This window comes from Ovis aries, chromosome 16 (assembly GCF_016772045.2).
Source record: "Ovis aries strain OAR_USU_Benz2616 breed Rambouillet chromosome 16, ARS-UI_Ramb_v3.0, whole genome shotgun sequence".
In the NCBI taxonomy this organism is placed as follows: Eukaryota; Metazoa; Chordata; class Mammalia; order Artiodactyla; family Bovidae; genus Ovis; species Ovis aries.
In genome coordinates, this window is record NC_056069.1 from 59,332,577 (window position 1) to 59,346,628 (window position 14,052).

General features: G+C 41.0%; 1 protein-coding gene and 1 non-coding gene across 2 annotated transcripts in view; one reads left to right on the top strand and one right to left on the bottom strand.

The window, feature by feature from the left end:
- The window catches only part of DNAH5 (dynein axonemal heavy chain 5), a 313,711-nt gene that overhangs the window by 20,555 nt on the left and 279,104 nt on the right, over positions 1-14,052 (top strand). The window lies entirely within an intron of this gene.
- Positions 8,124-8,234, bottom strand: LOC114118793 (U6 spliceosomal RNA). The gene has a single exon (XR_003591956.1). It is a non-coding gene; the product is annotated as a U6 spliceosomal RNA (small nuclear RNA).

Sequence of the window (14,052 nt, forward strand, 5' to 3'; positions counted from 1 at the left end):
TCACAGCGTGGGCAGAAAGGGGACTGGATCTGAGAAAAGGGCAAGAGCCAGGACTGGCAAATCTCTCTCCCGGACTCCTGTCTCTGCCGAGGAAAGGCTCCCTCTTCCTCAGGGAAAATCTCCCTCCTTTGTCTCTTAGAGCCTTCATCTGATTGGATGAGGCCCATGGACCTTATGGAGGGTAATCTGCTTTATTCAGAGTCTATTGATTAATTTGTTAATCTTATCGAAGAGATAGCTTCACAGCGACATCTAGACTAGCATTTGACCAAGTATTTGGGTACCATGTGTTGCCACATTGACGTAAAACTCACTATCCATCAGTGGGGAAAGGAGTTGATACCCTCCTCTCATGAAGGATGGTGCTTGGCCCCAGGAGCATTAAAGCTGCACCTCCTCTCTCCCCAGTTCTCACAGATTTCCCCTGGAGCTTGTGGGAGGCCCCTTCCCCTGAGACTCAGCCCTGAGCCATGATTCAGGGCCTGAAGCATCATCTGGAAGAGCTGCCTGTCTGTTCTTCCCTCCCTGGTTCTCCCCTGCGGCCCTACACAAGATTCTTTTTTCCCATTGACCGAAATAAGATAATGGGAAGAAAACCCCTAAGATCCTTGTGGAATCAGCTTTCCTGAGGACTTCCCCAGCTCGTGTCGGACATCCATATAGGCTCAGATGTGTCTGAATCCCATTTGACCTGGGCTGAGACCTGGGATTTCCATGTGAGGGTCTGAGATTTTTTCCCACCTTCACAGGAGAATTTGGAGCTACTAGTCTGGCTATGAACCAGAGAGGCAAGAAAGTGGGAAGGATTTTTTTTACCTTTGACTGTCATCTTTCTTTTATTATTGGAGTATAATTGTTTTATAGTGTTGTGTTTCTGCTGCACAGAAATGTATATACACATATATATCTATAAGCCATATATGTACAGATAGTACATACATATATGTATACATATATCCCCTCCTTTTTGAGTCTCCCACCCCCACCCATCCCACCCCTCTAGGTCATCACAGAGTACTGAGCTGAGCTTTGTGTGCTAAACAGTAGCTTACTACTAGCTGTCTATTTTAAAAGGGGGAAGGATTTAGGGTTAGGAGATCAGTCCTGGGTGTTCTTTAGAAGGACTGATGGTGAAGCTGAAACTCCAATACTTTGGCCACCTGATGAGAAGAGCTGACTCATTGGAAAAGACCCTGATGCTGGGAAAGATTGGGGGCAGGAGAAGAAGGGGAGGACAGAAGATGAGATGGTTGGATGGCATCACCGACTTGATGGACATGAGTTTGGGTAAACTCTGGGAGTTGGTGATGGACATGGAGGCCTGGCATGCTGCAGTCCATGGCGTCGCAAAGTGCTGGACATGACTGAGCTGAACTGAAGGATTTAGCCAGGAAAGAGGAAATGAGGAGGGGAGAGAGAAAGGCTGTGGAAGGTCTCTGTGTGAGAAATCCAGGGACAGCTTTGGGGTGGATGCAAGTGGAACAGCAGGAGAGGCTTTGAGAAATGTTGCTATGGGTTATAAATCTAATCCTCTTCCATATTCCGGCAGATAATGCAAGCGACAGTTAGACTTCTGGAAAACCACATTTGGTTTTCAATTTGGTTATCTGATCCAGGACTCAGATACTTTGCGCTGGATTCCGCGGCTAGACTGAGCCCTGTGAGCCCTGGGTGTTTAGTTAGGGTTACTAATGTCTTCTTGCCTGGAGAATCCCATGGTTAAGGGAGCCTGGCAGGCTGCAGTCCAGGGAACCTCAGAGTTGGGTACGACTGAGCTGGAATGCACCCAGTTGCAGTGAATGAGTCATCCTATTAAGACTGTTAACCTGAGCGACACTTTATAATCAAACATTTACAAACACCCCCCAAGCTTAGCAACAGAATTGCTTGGGGAGTAGCCCCATCTTGTGGAGAAGCCTAAAAATATTGGGTTGGCCAAAAACTTAGGAGTTTTCTGTAACATCTTATGGAAAAGACCCAAAGAAACTTTTTGGCCAATCCAATATTTCAGTGTCACACTGCTCAAGGTTAAGGAATTGAAGCAAAATGCATTTGAGTTTTAATATTATTACCCTTTTGGGAACACACTGTGAACTTTTATGTAATTGGACCAGTACATTTTCTGTGAAAAACAGCTACTTTTCATAGGTGATGAAGTCACTTCAACAGATGATACTAATTGCAGTAACATGTTTAGAAATGTCTCGATGACTCACCTTTCGTTTCCTGTGAAAAGCATTATTGTCAGCACTTAATTCACTTAATGTGAGTTTTAAGTTTTAATCATGAGGCTAAAAGTGCTCATGATTACCTTGGACATGAATACAAATTCCCATTAAACTCAAAGAGGCTGGGTAAACCGTCTAAGGATAGAGCAGTGAAAGAGATGGACGCCTGAGAAGGTTTGTATTATGTGGTCAAGACTTCTTTGTTTCTCTACAAGTTTAATAATGTTCTGAAATGCAGCAGGAGGCTAGATTTTCTTTCTCTGGGTGTGGTTAGTGTTAAGGAAAGGGCTGAGGTAGGATGCAGAATCACTTCTTACTAGAAAAATCTGAGACCAACTCTTTACCTTCATATGTGCAAAAAGACCGCGTACAAGGAGCCCTGAGTTCTCATCCTGGCTGGTCACCGCCTGCCTCCCTCATTGGGAGGAACTGACTTAACTCCAGGTGCCAGCTTCCTAATCTGTTCTCCGAGGAAACCAACCTTGTAAGATGCCGCCTTACAGGCTGAAGAGTAGAAGCAGAACAGATGCGTTGCATGATGCTTAGGAGGAGAAGCAAAAGTGACCTTTGCTTCCCAAGAGGCCCCACCTTTGGGTGGGGAGAGATGAGGCAGTGCCTGGGTGCCCAGGTGTAGGTGGGATGTGAACGCCCTGCTGTCGGAACCTACCTGTGCCACCAGGACCTGCTGGACAGTCAATGCAAAATCCCACATTTTTGACCTGAAGGATCAGAAAACACTGGATTTATGATAGGAATTTCAGGTCCTGTGGTCACTTGGAGTTTCTGACCGGCCATTAGTAAGCCAGGAACTGTTTCAAGAAGAGAAGACTTATTTCCAAAGTGAGCAGGGGAACTCTGCTGTGATTTTCTTCCCAGAGCTCTACGGACCACATAGCATCTTCCCCAAAAACTTCGAGCTGGGTCAGGGGGTGGGAGGGGCTCCACCAGATGGCGCTGTATCTTGCTCTGGGACCACCCCCCAACCCGCCACACCCTGATTGGAAGCCTTATATGTTACTATGTCCGTGGCAGAAGTGAACCCCAGTATGGGATCTGTGCCTCCAGAATCCAAAGAGGCTCAACAAAACCCACGCTTCCTTCTAGTTCAGGAAATTATGTTTGGAACAGCAGCTGTAGTTAAAAGTCAATTCCTGGTTAAGCTTATTTTGTGTCGTTCAGTGCTTCTCACCCAAAAGCAGTTCTGTCATTTGGTCCACCATTTTTTGTTTTTCGCCTGGGGAGGAGGCGCAGCTCATGTAGAATCTTAATTCCCCGACTAGGGATCGAACCCATGTCCTCTGTAGTGGAAGCATGGTGTCTTAACCACTGGGCCACCAGGTTAGATAAGCACAAAAAAACCACTCCATTTTAAAGGTGCTTTCATCAAGTGCATGATTCTGAAACCTTGGACACACAGAAAAATGTGAAAATTAACTCGTGAAAATTAAAATGTCAATTTTTGAAAAATTACTTTACAATGGTTGGACAGTCTATTTAATTCCAAGCTAGTTCAACCTGAAGAAATTACAGCCTGGTTTTTGGCAGTATTTTGGTAATAATGATAGATGAATTCACAAGTTTTATGTAATTGTCTGCAAAATGCATAGGAACATAGTCATAAAGTATGTTCGAATCTATCAGCAACTCTGTTATTTTTGTATTTGAAATGACATATTTGCTAATAACATTTAGATAGAGAAAATAAAAGTGATTCTACTTTAGAAACAGTGAAAAAAAAGTTGTTTTAAAATAATTCTTCTGTTTGTGGTTAAACCACCAGCTTGAGGCATAGTTAGGGTAATTTAAAATTTCTTTTCCATTTTTAGAGATTACTTTTACAAACAATTTGATATACTGTGTTTTATGATTATGTGTTGAACCATGATAAAGTCTAGACTATAAAATATGGTGCATTTAGAAAGTTCTAGTTTTTTTTTTTTAAACTTTAAAAGTTATTTTATTTGGAAATAATTTCAAACTGACAGAAATTTCAAGAATAGTTCAAAGATTATCCTCATATCCTTTAATGTTAACTGTTGTTAGTGTTTACCTTATTGGTGTTATTGTCCCTCTTAATTATTAAAAATTTTTTTATTAGAATATAGTTAATTTCCAATGTTGTGTTAGTTTCAGATGTACAACAAAGTGAATCAGTTATACATGTATCTATTCTTTTTTATATTCTTTTCCAATTTAGTCCATTACACAGCATTGAGTAGAGTTCTGTGTGCTATATAGAATATTATTATTATTAGTTTCCTATTTTTCACTCAGGGCTTCCCAGGGGCTCAGTGGTAAAGAATCCACCTGCTAATGCAGGAGACATGAGTTCGATCTTTGGACTGGAAAAATCCCTTGGAGGAGGAAATGGCAACCAAAGATATCCTGGAGTGTGAAGTCAAGTGGGCCTTAGGAAGCATTACTACGAACAAAGCTAGTGGAGGTGATGGAATTTCAACTGAGCTATTTCATATTCTAAAAGATGATGCTGTTAAAATGTTGCACTGAATATGCCAGCAAATTTGGAAAACTCAGCAGTGGCCACAGGACTGGAAAAGGTCAGTTTTCATTCCAGTCCCAAAGAAGAGCAAAGCTAAAGAATGTTCAAATCACCACACAATTGCACTCGTTTCACGTGCTAGCAAGGTCATGCTCAAAATCCTTCAAACTAGGCTTCAGCAGTATGTGAACTTCTCAATCGGATGTACAAGCTGGACTTAGAAAAGCAGAGGAACCAGAGATCAAATTGCCAACATCCGTTGGATCATAGAAAAAGCAAGGGAATCCCAGAAACACATCTACTTCTGCTTCATTGACTATGCCAAAGCCTTTTACTGTGTGGATCACAACAAACTGTGGAAAATTCTTCAAGGGATGGGAATACCAGACCACCTTGCTTGCCTTCTGAGAAACCTGTATGCAGGTTAGGAAGCAACAGTTAGAACTGGACATGGAACAAGGGACTGCTTCAAAATTGGGAAAGGAGTACATCAAGGTGGTATATTGTCAACCTGCTTATTTAACTTCTATGCAGAGTACATCATGTGAAATGCTGGGCTGGATGAAGAAGCTCAAGCTGGAATCAAGATTGCTGGGAGAAATATCAATAACGTCAGATATGCAGATGACACCACCCTTATGGCAGAAAGTGAAGAAGAACTAAAGGGCCTCTTGATGAAAGTGAAAGAGGAGAGTGAAAAAGTTGGCTTAAAGCTCAACATTCAGAAAACTAAGATCATGGCATCCAGTCCCATCACTTCATGACTGATAGATGGGGAAAAAATGAAAACAGTGACAGACTTTATTTTTTGGGGCTCCAGAATCACTGTGGATGGTGACTGCAGCCATGTAATTAAAAGATGCTTGCTCCTTGGAAGAAAATCAGTGACAAACCTAGATAGCATATTGAATAGCAGAGACATTACTTTGCCAACAAAGGTCTATCTAGTCAAAGTTTTGGTTTTTCCAGTGGTCATGTATGGATGTGAGAGTTGGGCTGTGAAGAAAGCTGAGTGCCAAAGAATTGATGCTTTTGAACTGTGGTGTTGGAGAAGACTCTTTTTTAAAAAATATAAATTAATTTATTTTAATTGGAGGTTTATTACTTTACAATATTGTATTGGTTTTGCCACACATCAACCTGAATCCGCCACAGGTATACATGTGTTCCCCATCCTGAAACCCCCTCCCTTCTCCCTCCCCGTACCATCCCTCTGGGTCATCCCAGTGCACCAGCCCCAAGAATCCTGTATCCTGCATTGAACCTGGACTGGCGATTCATTTCATATATGATATTATACATGTTTCAATGCCATTCTCCCAAATCATCCCACTCTCTCCCTCTCCCACAGAGTCCAAAAGACTATTCTATACATCTGTGTCTCTTTTGCTGTCTTCCATACAGGGTTATCGTTACCATCTTTCTAAATTCCTTATAAATGCGTTAGTATACTGTACTGGTGTTTTTCTTTCTGGCTTACTTTACTCTATATAATAGGCTCCAGTTTCATCCACCTCATTAGAACTGATTCAAATGTGTTCTTTTTAATGGCTGAGTAATACTCCATTGTGTATATGTACCACAGCTTTCTTATCCATTCATCTGCTGATGGACATCTAGGTTGCTTCCATGTGTACCCCAGTGTTCATCACAGCACTCTTTATAATAGCCAGGACATGGAGAAGAGTCCCTTGGACTGCAAGGAGATCCAACCAGTCCATTCTAAAGGAGATCAGCCCTGGGTTTTCTTTGGAAGGAATGATGCTGAAGCTGAAACTCCAATACTTTGGCCACCTCATGCGAAGAGTTGACTCACTGGAAAAGACTGTGATGCTGGGAGGGATTGGGGGCAGGAGGAAAAGGGGATGACAGAGGATGAGATGGCTGGATGGCATCACCGACTTGATGGACATGAGTTTGAGTGAACTTCGGGAGATGGTGATGGACAGGGAGGCCTGGCATGCTGCGATTCATGGGGTCGCAAAGAGTTGGACGTGACTGAGCGACTGAACTGAACTGAACTGAACTGAACTGAACATTGAATCTGTGTACCACATCTTCTTTATCCATTCCCCTGTTGATGGACATTTAGGTTGCTTCCATGTCCTGGCCATTGCTAATAGTGCTGTAATGAACACTGAGGTGCATGTATCTTTTTGAAATATGGTTTTTCTCTGAGTATATGCCCAGGAGTAGCATTGCTGGGTCACGTAGTGGTTCTGTTTTTAGCTTTTTAATGAACTGTCATCCTGTTAATTGGCTGTATCAATTTATATTCCCACCAACACTGCAGGAGGGTTCTCTTTTCTCCACATCCTCTCCAGCATCTGTAATTTGTAGATTTTTTTGAGGATAGCTATTCTGACTGATATGAGGTGATATCTCATTGTAGTTTTGATTTGCACTTCTCTAATAATTAGTGATGTTAAGCACTTCTTCATGTGACTTTTGGCCATTGTTTGTTTGTTAGGCGAAATATCTATTTAGATCTTTTGCCCATTTTTTGATTGTGTTATTTGTTTTTTGATATTGAGATGCATGAGCTCTTTGTATATTTTGGAGAGTAATTCTTTGTTGATTGCTTCATTTGCAATATTTTCTCCCATTCTCAGGGTTGTCTTTTTTCTTTTGTTCATGGTTTGCTTTTCTGTGCAAAAACTTTTATTTTATTTAGATCCCATTTGTTTATTTTTGTTTTTATTTTCATCACTCTAGGAGGTGGATTGAGAAAAGATCTTGCAGCAATTTATATCAAAGAGTGTTCTGCCTATATTTTCCTCTAAGAGTTTTATAGTATCCAGCCTTATATTTAGATCTTTAATCCATTTTGAGTTTATTTTTATATATGGGCTTAGGGAATATCTAATTTAATTTTTTCACATATATTCTTTTATATATATGTATATTTATATACACGTTTATTCTTTTGCATTCTTTTACCGGTTTCCCCAGCACCACTTATTATTAAAGAGACTATCTTTTCTCCATTGTATCTTCTTGCCTCCTTTGTCATAGATCAGGTGACCATAGGTGTGTGAGTTTATCTCTGGGCTTTCTGTCTTTTTCTGTCTTATTCAGTTTTTGTGCCAGTACCACTGTCTTGCCTACTGTAGCTTTGTAGTTTAGTCTGAAGTCAGGGAGCCTGATTTCTCCAACTCTGTTTTTCTTTCTCAAGATTACTTTGGCTATTTGGGGCTTTTTTCGTTTCCACATGAATTGTAAATTTTTTTTTTTGGTTCAAATTCTGTGAAAAATTCCATTGGTAATTTTATAGAGATTGCATTGAATCTGTAGATTGCTTTGGGTAGTATAGTCATTTTCACTATATTGACTCTGAAACCAAGAGCGTTGTGTCACTCTCCATTTGTTTGTGTCATCTTTTCTTTCGTTAGTATATAAGCATGCAACACTTCATGAATTTGCGTGTCATTCTTGTGCAGAGGCCATGCTAATCTTCTTGGTATTGTTCCAGTTTTAACATGTGTGCTGGTAAAGTGAGTGAGCACTAGAGAGTTCTAGTTTTTTCTCATTGTTGTCTCCTCCCTTGATAGGTAACTTTTTGATTTTAGGCTTTTGGCTTATTCTTCCAGAGTCTGATTTTAAAAATGTAAGCAAGTACATGGGCACACATGCATCTGCCCATTTCCTTCTGTTTACACTGAACATGGGGTGCGACGCACTGCTCTGCACTGTGCCTTTCTCCCCTGTGTCTGCGAGTTCACACACAGCAGGATATAGAGGTTTCCCGATGCCTCTTGACTCCATTGCATGGCTGGGTCATGGTTTATTCACACAGTCCTGCATTGAGGAACGTTTGGATTGAGCTTTGACACTCTTGGCTCCTTATTCTTTCCTTGAAACTTTTCTTGCTCTGAGTTCCGGTACATTCCTCTCTCGTGGCTTTCCTGCTGCTTTTCTGACTGTTCTCAGTTTCTATCATTTATTCCCTTCCCTCAGCTCACATACTGAATCTCACTGTCCCCATGCCCTGCGTCACCCCTCTCACTTCTTACCTTCTTCTTGGGGGAGCTAATTTACATCACTATGATTTTTACACTGATGACTCTTAGATCCATATCGTTAAGCCACTATTTCTTTTATGAAGCACAGATTTACATTTCCCAGTTTTCATTGGAACATTTCCTTCCATGTGAATATTTTTTTAGAGGCCTCAAATTCAATATACCCCCAAGTGAAGCTCATCAATTTCCCCTCCAAGCTACTCATCTACACTGATTTCTTATCTCAGATAATAGCTTTACCACTTACCACATTGTTCAAATGAGAAATTTGAGTATCTCCTTCGGATCGTCTTATTCTCCACTTCTACTCAGCCGCCAGGCTCTGTCAGTTCTATGTAATCTCCATTCCTGTGCCCACTGCCTTGGTCCAGGGCCTTCAGTCAGGTGCCCTAGTTTGGGACTTAAAATCTGGGGGAAGTGGTACAGGGTCAAGGGTGTTTACAACCTATTTGTGGTGGTACCTGAGGCAGCAGTCAGAGTCAGGGGACCCCTGGAGACTGTGTCACATAGCGTGGCATTTCTTGGCTGATATTTGACCTCCAGCATCTCTTGGTTCCCGTCTAATTTCTGAGCCTGATCATCTAGTCTTCCTGTTTATCCTCTGTATGTTTTAAATTATTCTGATAGATTCCTCTTCTGTCATTTATTCAGAGTTGATTCTGGTTATTTGCAACCAGGGGTTCTGGTTGATCCAAGGAGTAATTGGAACAGTTGAAACACAGAGAAGAAGAAGGCTGAGGAGTCATCAAAAGGGCGGGACATGTGGGCTCCCTGCTCTGGGGTCTGACCACTGATGCGATGGAGGCACTACCAGAGCCACAGTGATGGATGCGGCATTTCTCAGGGAGGCCGGCCAAGCAGCTGCTGAGACAGTTTTTCATTTGGTCCTTTGTTCTTAAACTCCCATTACCTCTGACAAAGACTGTGTCCTTGACCAAACTTTGGTCAGGCTCCTCTGAGCCCTCTTTGTCACTCCTCTGCCTCATTCCTGGCCCAGTGTGTGGCTTGGAAAGCCCCAGTTTTAGCAAGAATCCTGCTAAGCCAGCATAGAAAGAATCCCCTACCCTGGATATCTAATCAAGTTCCCTTAGTCATTTTCTATCCAGTGACCCCTGACTATTGCCTATAAACTACCAATTACCCATTGCTATATTTAAAGTTAAGCTCGTTCTGTACTGAAATCTTGCTTCTTTACTGCAGTAGCTTGAATAAAAATCTGTTTTGTCGTTTTAACAAGTGTCCGTTGAAATTTCTTATTGACACCTGTGTTTATGAGTGTTTTCTGTTTCTTGCAATTCAAAAAGAATCTTGAAAAACACATGTGTTTTGTAATATTAAAATTTAAGCATATTGAATGTTTTATTACCAACTTATTGCTTTCTAAGGAATCAAAACATTTTATTTCTGTTATTTCTTGGATTCACTTTTTCTGTGAAAAACTTAAATGATGACATATAAGTTAGAAAATATTATTTGATGTTCTAATATTCCATTCATACAAAGGAATTCGGGTGCTTATCTGTTATAGAAAAAAGTCTGCATATTGCCACATGCTTTGAATTCAAAGTAAAACATTAACAGATACAAATAAAATAATATATATAAATAATAAAGTCATTAAGAATCGACTTTGCTGTAGAGGAGTACTCAGGGTCAGTGTCAATCAGGTCACCTTTCTTGGAGGAGGTAAGTTGTAAGTCAGCTAGCAAAGGAGTTGAGAGTCAAGGATTAGTAGAAATAATGGGAGAAGCGTCTTAAAAAGAGGACTTATAATGCTCTGTTCTGGACATGGACACTCTGTCCACAGGCTTCCGACAAGTCAGTTTACCTTTCTGTCTCTATTTCCTCATTAGAGACCCTCCTATTTTCTACTCTGACCTTCGTATTCAGCTATGGCATGGGGGGAGTCCAGGTTTGGGGGCTCCTTTCCTAGAGAGCATAATGAAGAATCTTGGTAAAACACATCTAGAATTCCAGAAAGGGGAGCTGAGAACCAGGTAAAGAATGAAAAAGGGGATTTCAGGTGGTAATAACACCTCCAGTTCTCATCTGTTCTCTGAGGGATGCACCTTTGGCCCTATTTCTTCTTCCAAGCACTTGTGGGCTCCAGGGACTTGGGAGCTCTGAGGACTTGTGGTCTCCGAAAAGACCTGCCCTCCAGGCATGAGGAGGCAGAGCCCTGTCCCTGAATGGGGGGTGGTTTGGCCAACTCAGCCTGACTAGGGCACCCCTCTCCTAACTTTCTCTGTCCTACATTCCTGGGGGATGCAGGGAGTGATTGCATTCTCTTACATCTCTCTGTTTTCCAGTCCTCTGGTGTCTTTAGTGGGATTTATTACATTCCAATGGAGAAGGCAATGGCATCCCACTCCAGTACTCTTGCCTGGAAAATCCCATGGACGGAGGAGCCTGGTAGGCTGCCGTCCATGAGGTCGCTAAGAGTTGGACACGACTGAGCGACTTCACTTTCACTTTTCACTTTCATGCATTGGAGAAGGAAATGGCAACCCACTCCAGTGTTCTTGCCTGGAGAATCCCAGGGATAGGGGAGCCTGGTGGGCTGCTGTCTATGGGATCGCACAGAGTTGGACACGACTGAAGCGACTTAGCCGCAGCAGCAGGATTACATTCCAAATGGCCTGTTTGCAGCTTGGTGTTCTGAAAGGATCTAGTAGTAATCTAAAAGAAGCTTTCCTAAACTTTAAAACAGTTGAGAGACATAAAATTCCTTCATGATTAATTTCCTATTTATGACATTATTGTTATCAGTTGTGACTTTTATTTCTGTGTTTGAATAAATGATTAATTTTGTTGATCATTTATAGCACTTTAAAAGACTGATGTTATTAGGGGAGTATAAGGTATAACATATTTCTATTAGAACATCTTTTTATTATGGTTTTTCTGTTAATGTTGCCCAGTTTTCTAACAGGTTTTGCTTATTTTAATTTAGGACTGTTTTTTAGTACATAGCGACTCATTTGAAAAGACCCTGATGCTGGGAAAGACTGAGGGCAGGAGGAGAAGGGGACGACAGAGGATGAGGTGGTTGGATGGCATCACCGACTCAGTGGACATGGGTTTGGGTGGACTCCGGGAGTCGGTGATGGACAGGGAGGCCCGATGTGCTGCGGTTCATGGGGTTGCAAAGAGTTGGACATGACTGAGTGACTGAACTGAACTGATACCATACACTTATAGTGGATTATACTTTTTATAAATATAAAATGTTTCAGTTAGTTCCATCACTCAGTAGTGTCTGACTCTTTGCGACCCCATGGACTGCAGCACGCCGGGCCTCCCTGTCCATCACCAACTCCCGGAGTTTACTCAAACTCATGTCCATTGAGTCAGTGATGCCATCCAACCATCTCATCCTCTGTTGTCCCCTTCTCCTCCTGCCTTCAGTTTTTCCCAGCATCAAGGTCTCTTCTAATGAGTCAAGTCTTCACATCAGGTAGCCAAAGTATTGGAGCTTCAGCTTCAGCATCAGTCCTTTCAATGAGTATTCAGGACCGATTTCCTTTAAGATGGACAGGTTGGATCTCCTTGCAGTCCAAGAAACTCTCAGAAGTCTTCTCCAACACCACAGTTTGAAAGCATCAATTCTTCGGCGCTCAGCTTTCTTTATGGTCCAACTCTCACATCCATACATAACTACTGGAAAAACCATAGCGTTGACTAGACAGACTTTTGTTGGCAAAGTAATGTCTCTGCTTTTTAATACACTGTTTAGGTTTGCCATAGCTTTTCTTCCAAGGAGCAAGCGTTCTTTTAATTTTATGGCTGCAGTCACCATCTGCAGTGATTTTGGAGCCCAAGAAAATAAAGTCTGTCACTGTTTCTATTGTTTCCCCATCTATTTGCCATGAAGTGATGGGATCAGATGCCGTGATCTTAGTTTTTTGAATGTTGAGTTTTAAACCAGCTTTTTCACTCTCTTCTTTCACTTTCGTCAAGAGGCTCTTTATTTCCTGTTTGCTTTCTTCCATAAGGGTGGTGTTATCTGCATATCTGAGGTTTTTGATATTTCTCCCGGCAATCTTGATTCCAGCTTATGCTTCATCCAGCCCAGCATTTTTCATGATGTACTCTGCATATTAGTTAAATAAGCAGGGTGACAATATACAGCCTTGATGTACTCCTTTCCCAATTTTGAAGCAGTCCATTGTTCCATGTCCAGTTCTAACTGTTGCTTCTTGACCTGCATACATGTTTCTCAGGAGGCAGATAAGGTAGTCTGGTATTTCCATCTCTTTCAGAATTTTCCGCAGTTTTTGTGATCCACACATAAAATGTTTATCTTGGTACAAATCTTTAAGACTTTTCTCTTTAATTCTACTTTGTAGGATAGTAGTATCAAAGCAGCTCATTTTCTGTATGTGTACAATATCTTTATCCAATCTTATAGGAGCAATTGCAAATCAATAGAAAGAGAATCACTAGGAAAAAAATAGGAAAGGACATGAATAGGCGATTCACAACCACCCCACAAATGGCCAATAAATACTTAAGAATATTTAGCTTCATGATTGTTAAAGACTTGCACATTAGACCAGCAATGAGATAACAGCCATTTCTTATCTATCATACAGGCAAAGATGAAACAAAATTAATACACAAACCAATGGATATATTTTAAGCAATAATTTTTTCTAATAATTTATTGAAGTAAATAAGCAGAGGTCTATACAAGGATTGTACCAGAGAACTATTCATTATATTGTTGTTCCTAACAGTGAAAAAAAAAATGGAACCAACCTAAAAGGAATATTCTGTAATATGAGAACATTTTCATGATATCTTGTAGACTAACTATCAGGATGTGAAGATGCATAAAGGGCTTCCCTGGTGACCCAGATGGTAAAAAATCTGTCTGCAATGCAGGAGACATGAGTTCAGTTCCTGGGTTGGGAAGATCCACTGTAGAAGGGAATGGCTACCCACTCCAGTATTTAGTAAGAATATAGAATACTCCAGTATTCTTGCCTAGAGAATTCCATGGATAGTGGAGCCTGGTAGGCTATAGTCCATCTGGCCACAGAGAGTCAGATACAACTGACTAACACATATGCATATACATATATGTGTTTATGTGGGTGTCTATATATATATGTACATGCATATAAAATAATTTTTTTTAAAGAAAAGGGAGATGGTAGAGCATTTCTCATAGAAAACTGACTGTAATAGTGCTCAGATTATTGTGATTTTTTTTTACATTTTCACAGTAAGTGTGTATCATTTTTAGAATAAATCAGTATATTTATTTTTTAAATACAAACTATATTAAAAAACAGTA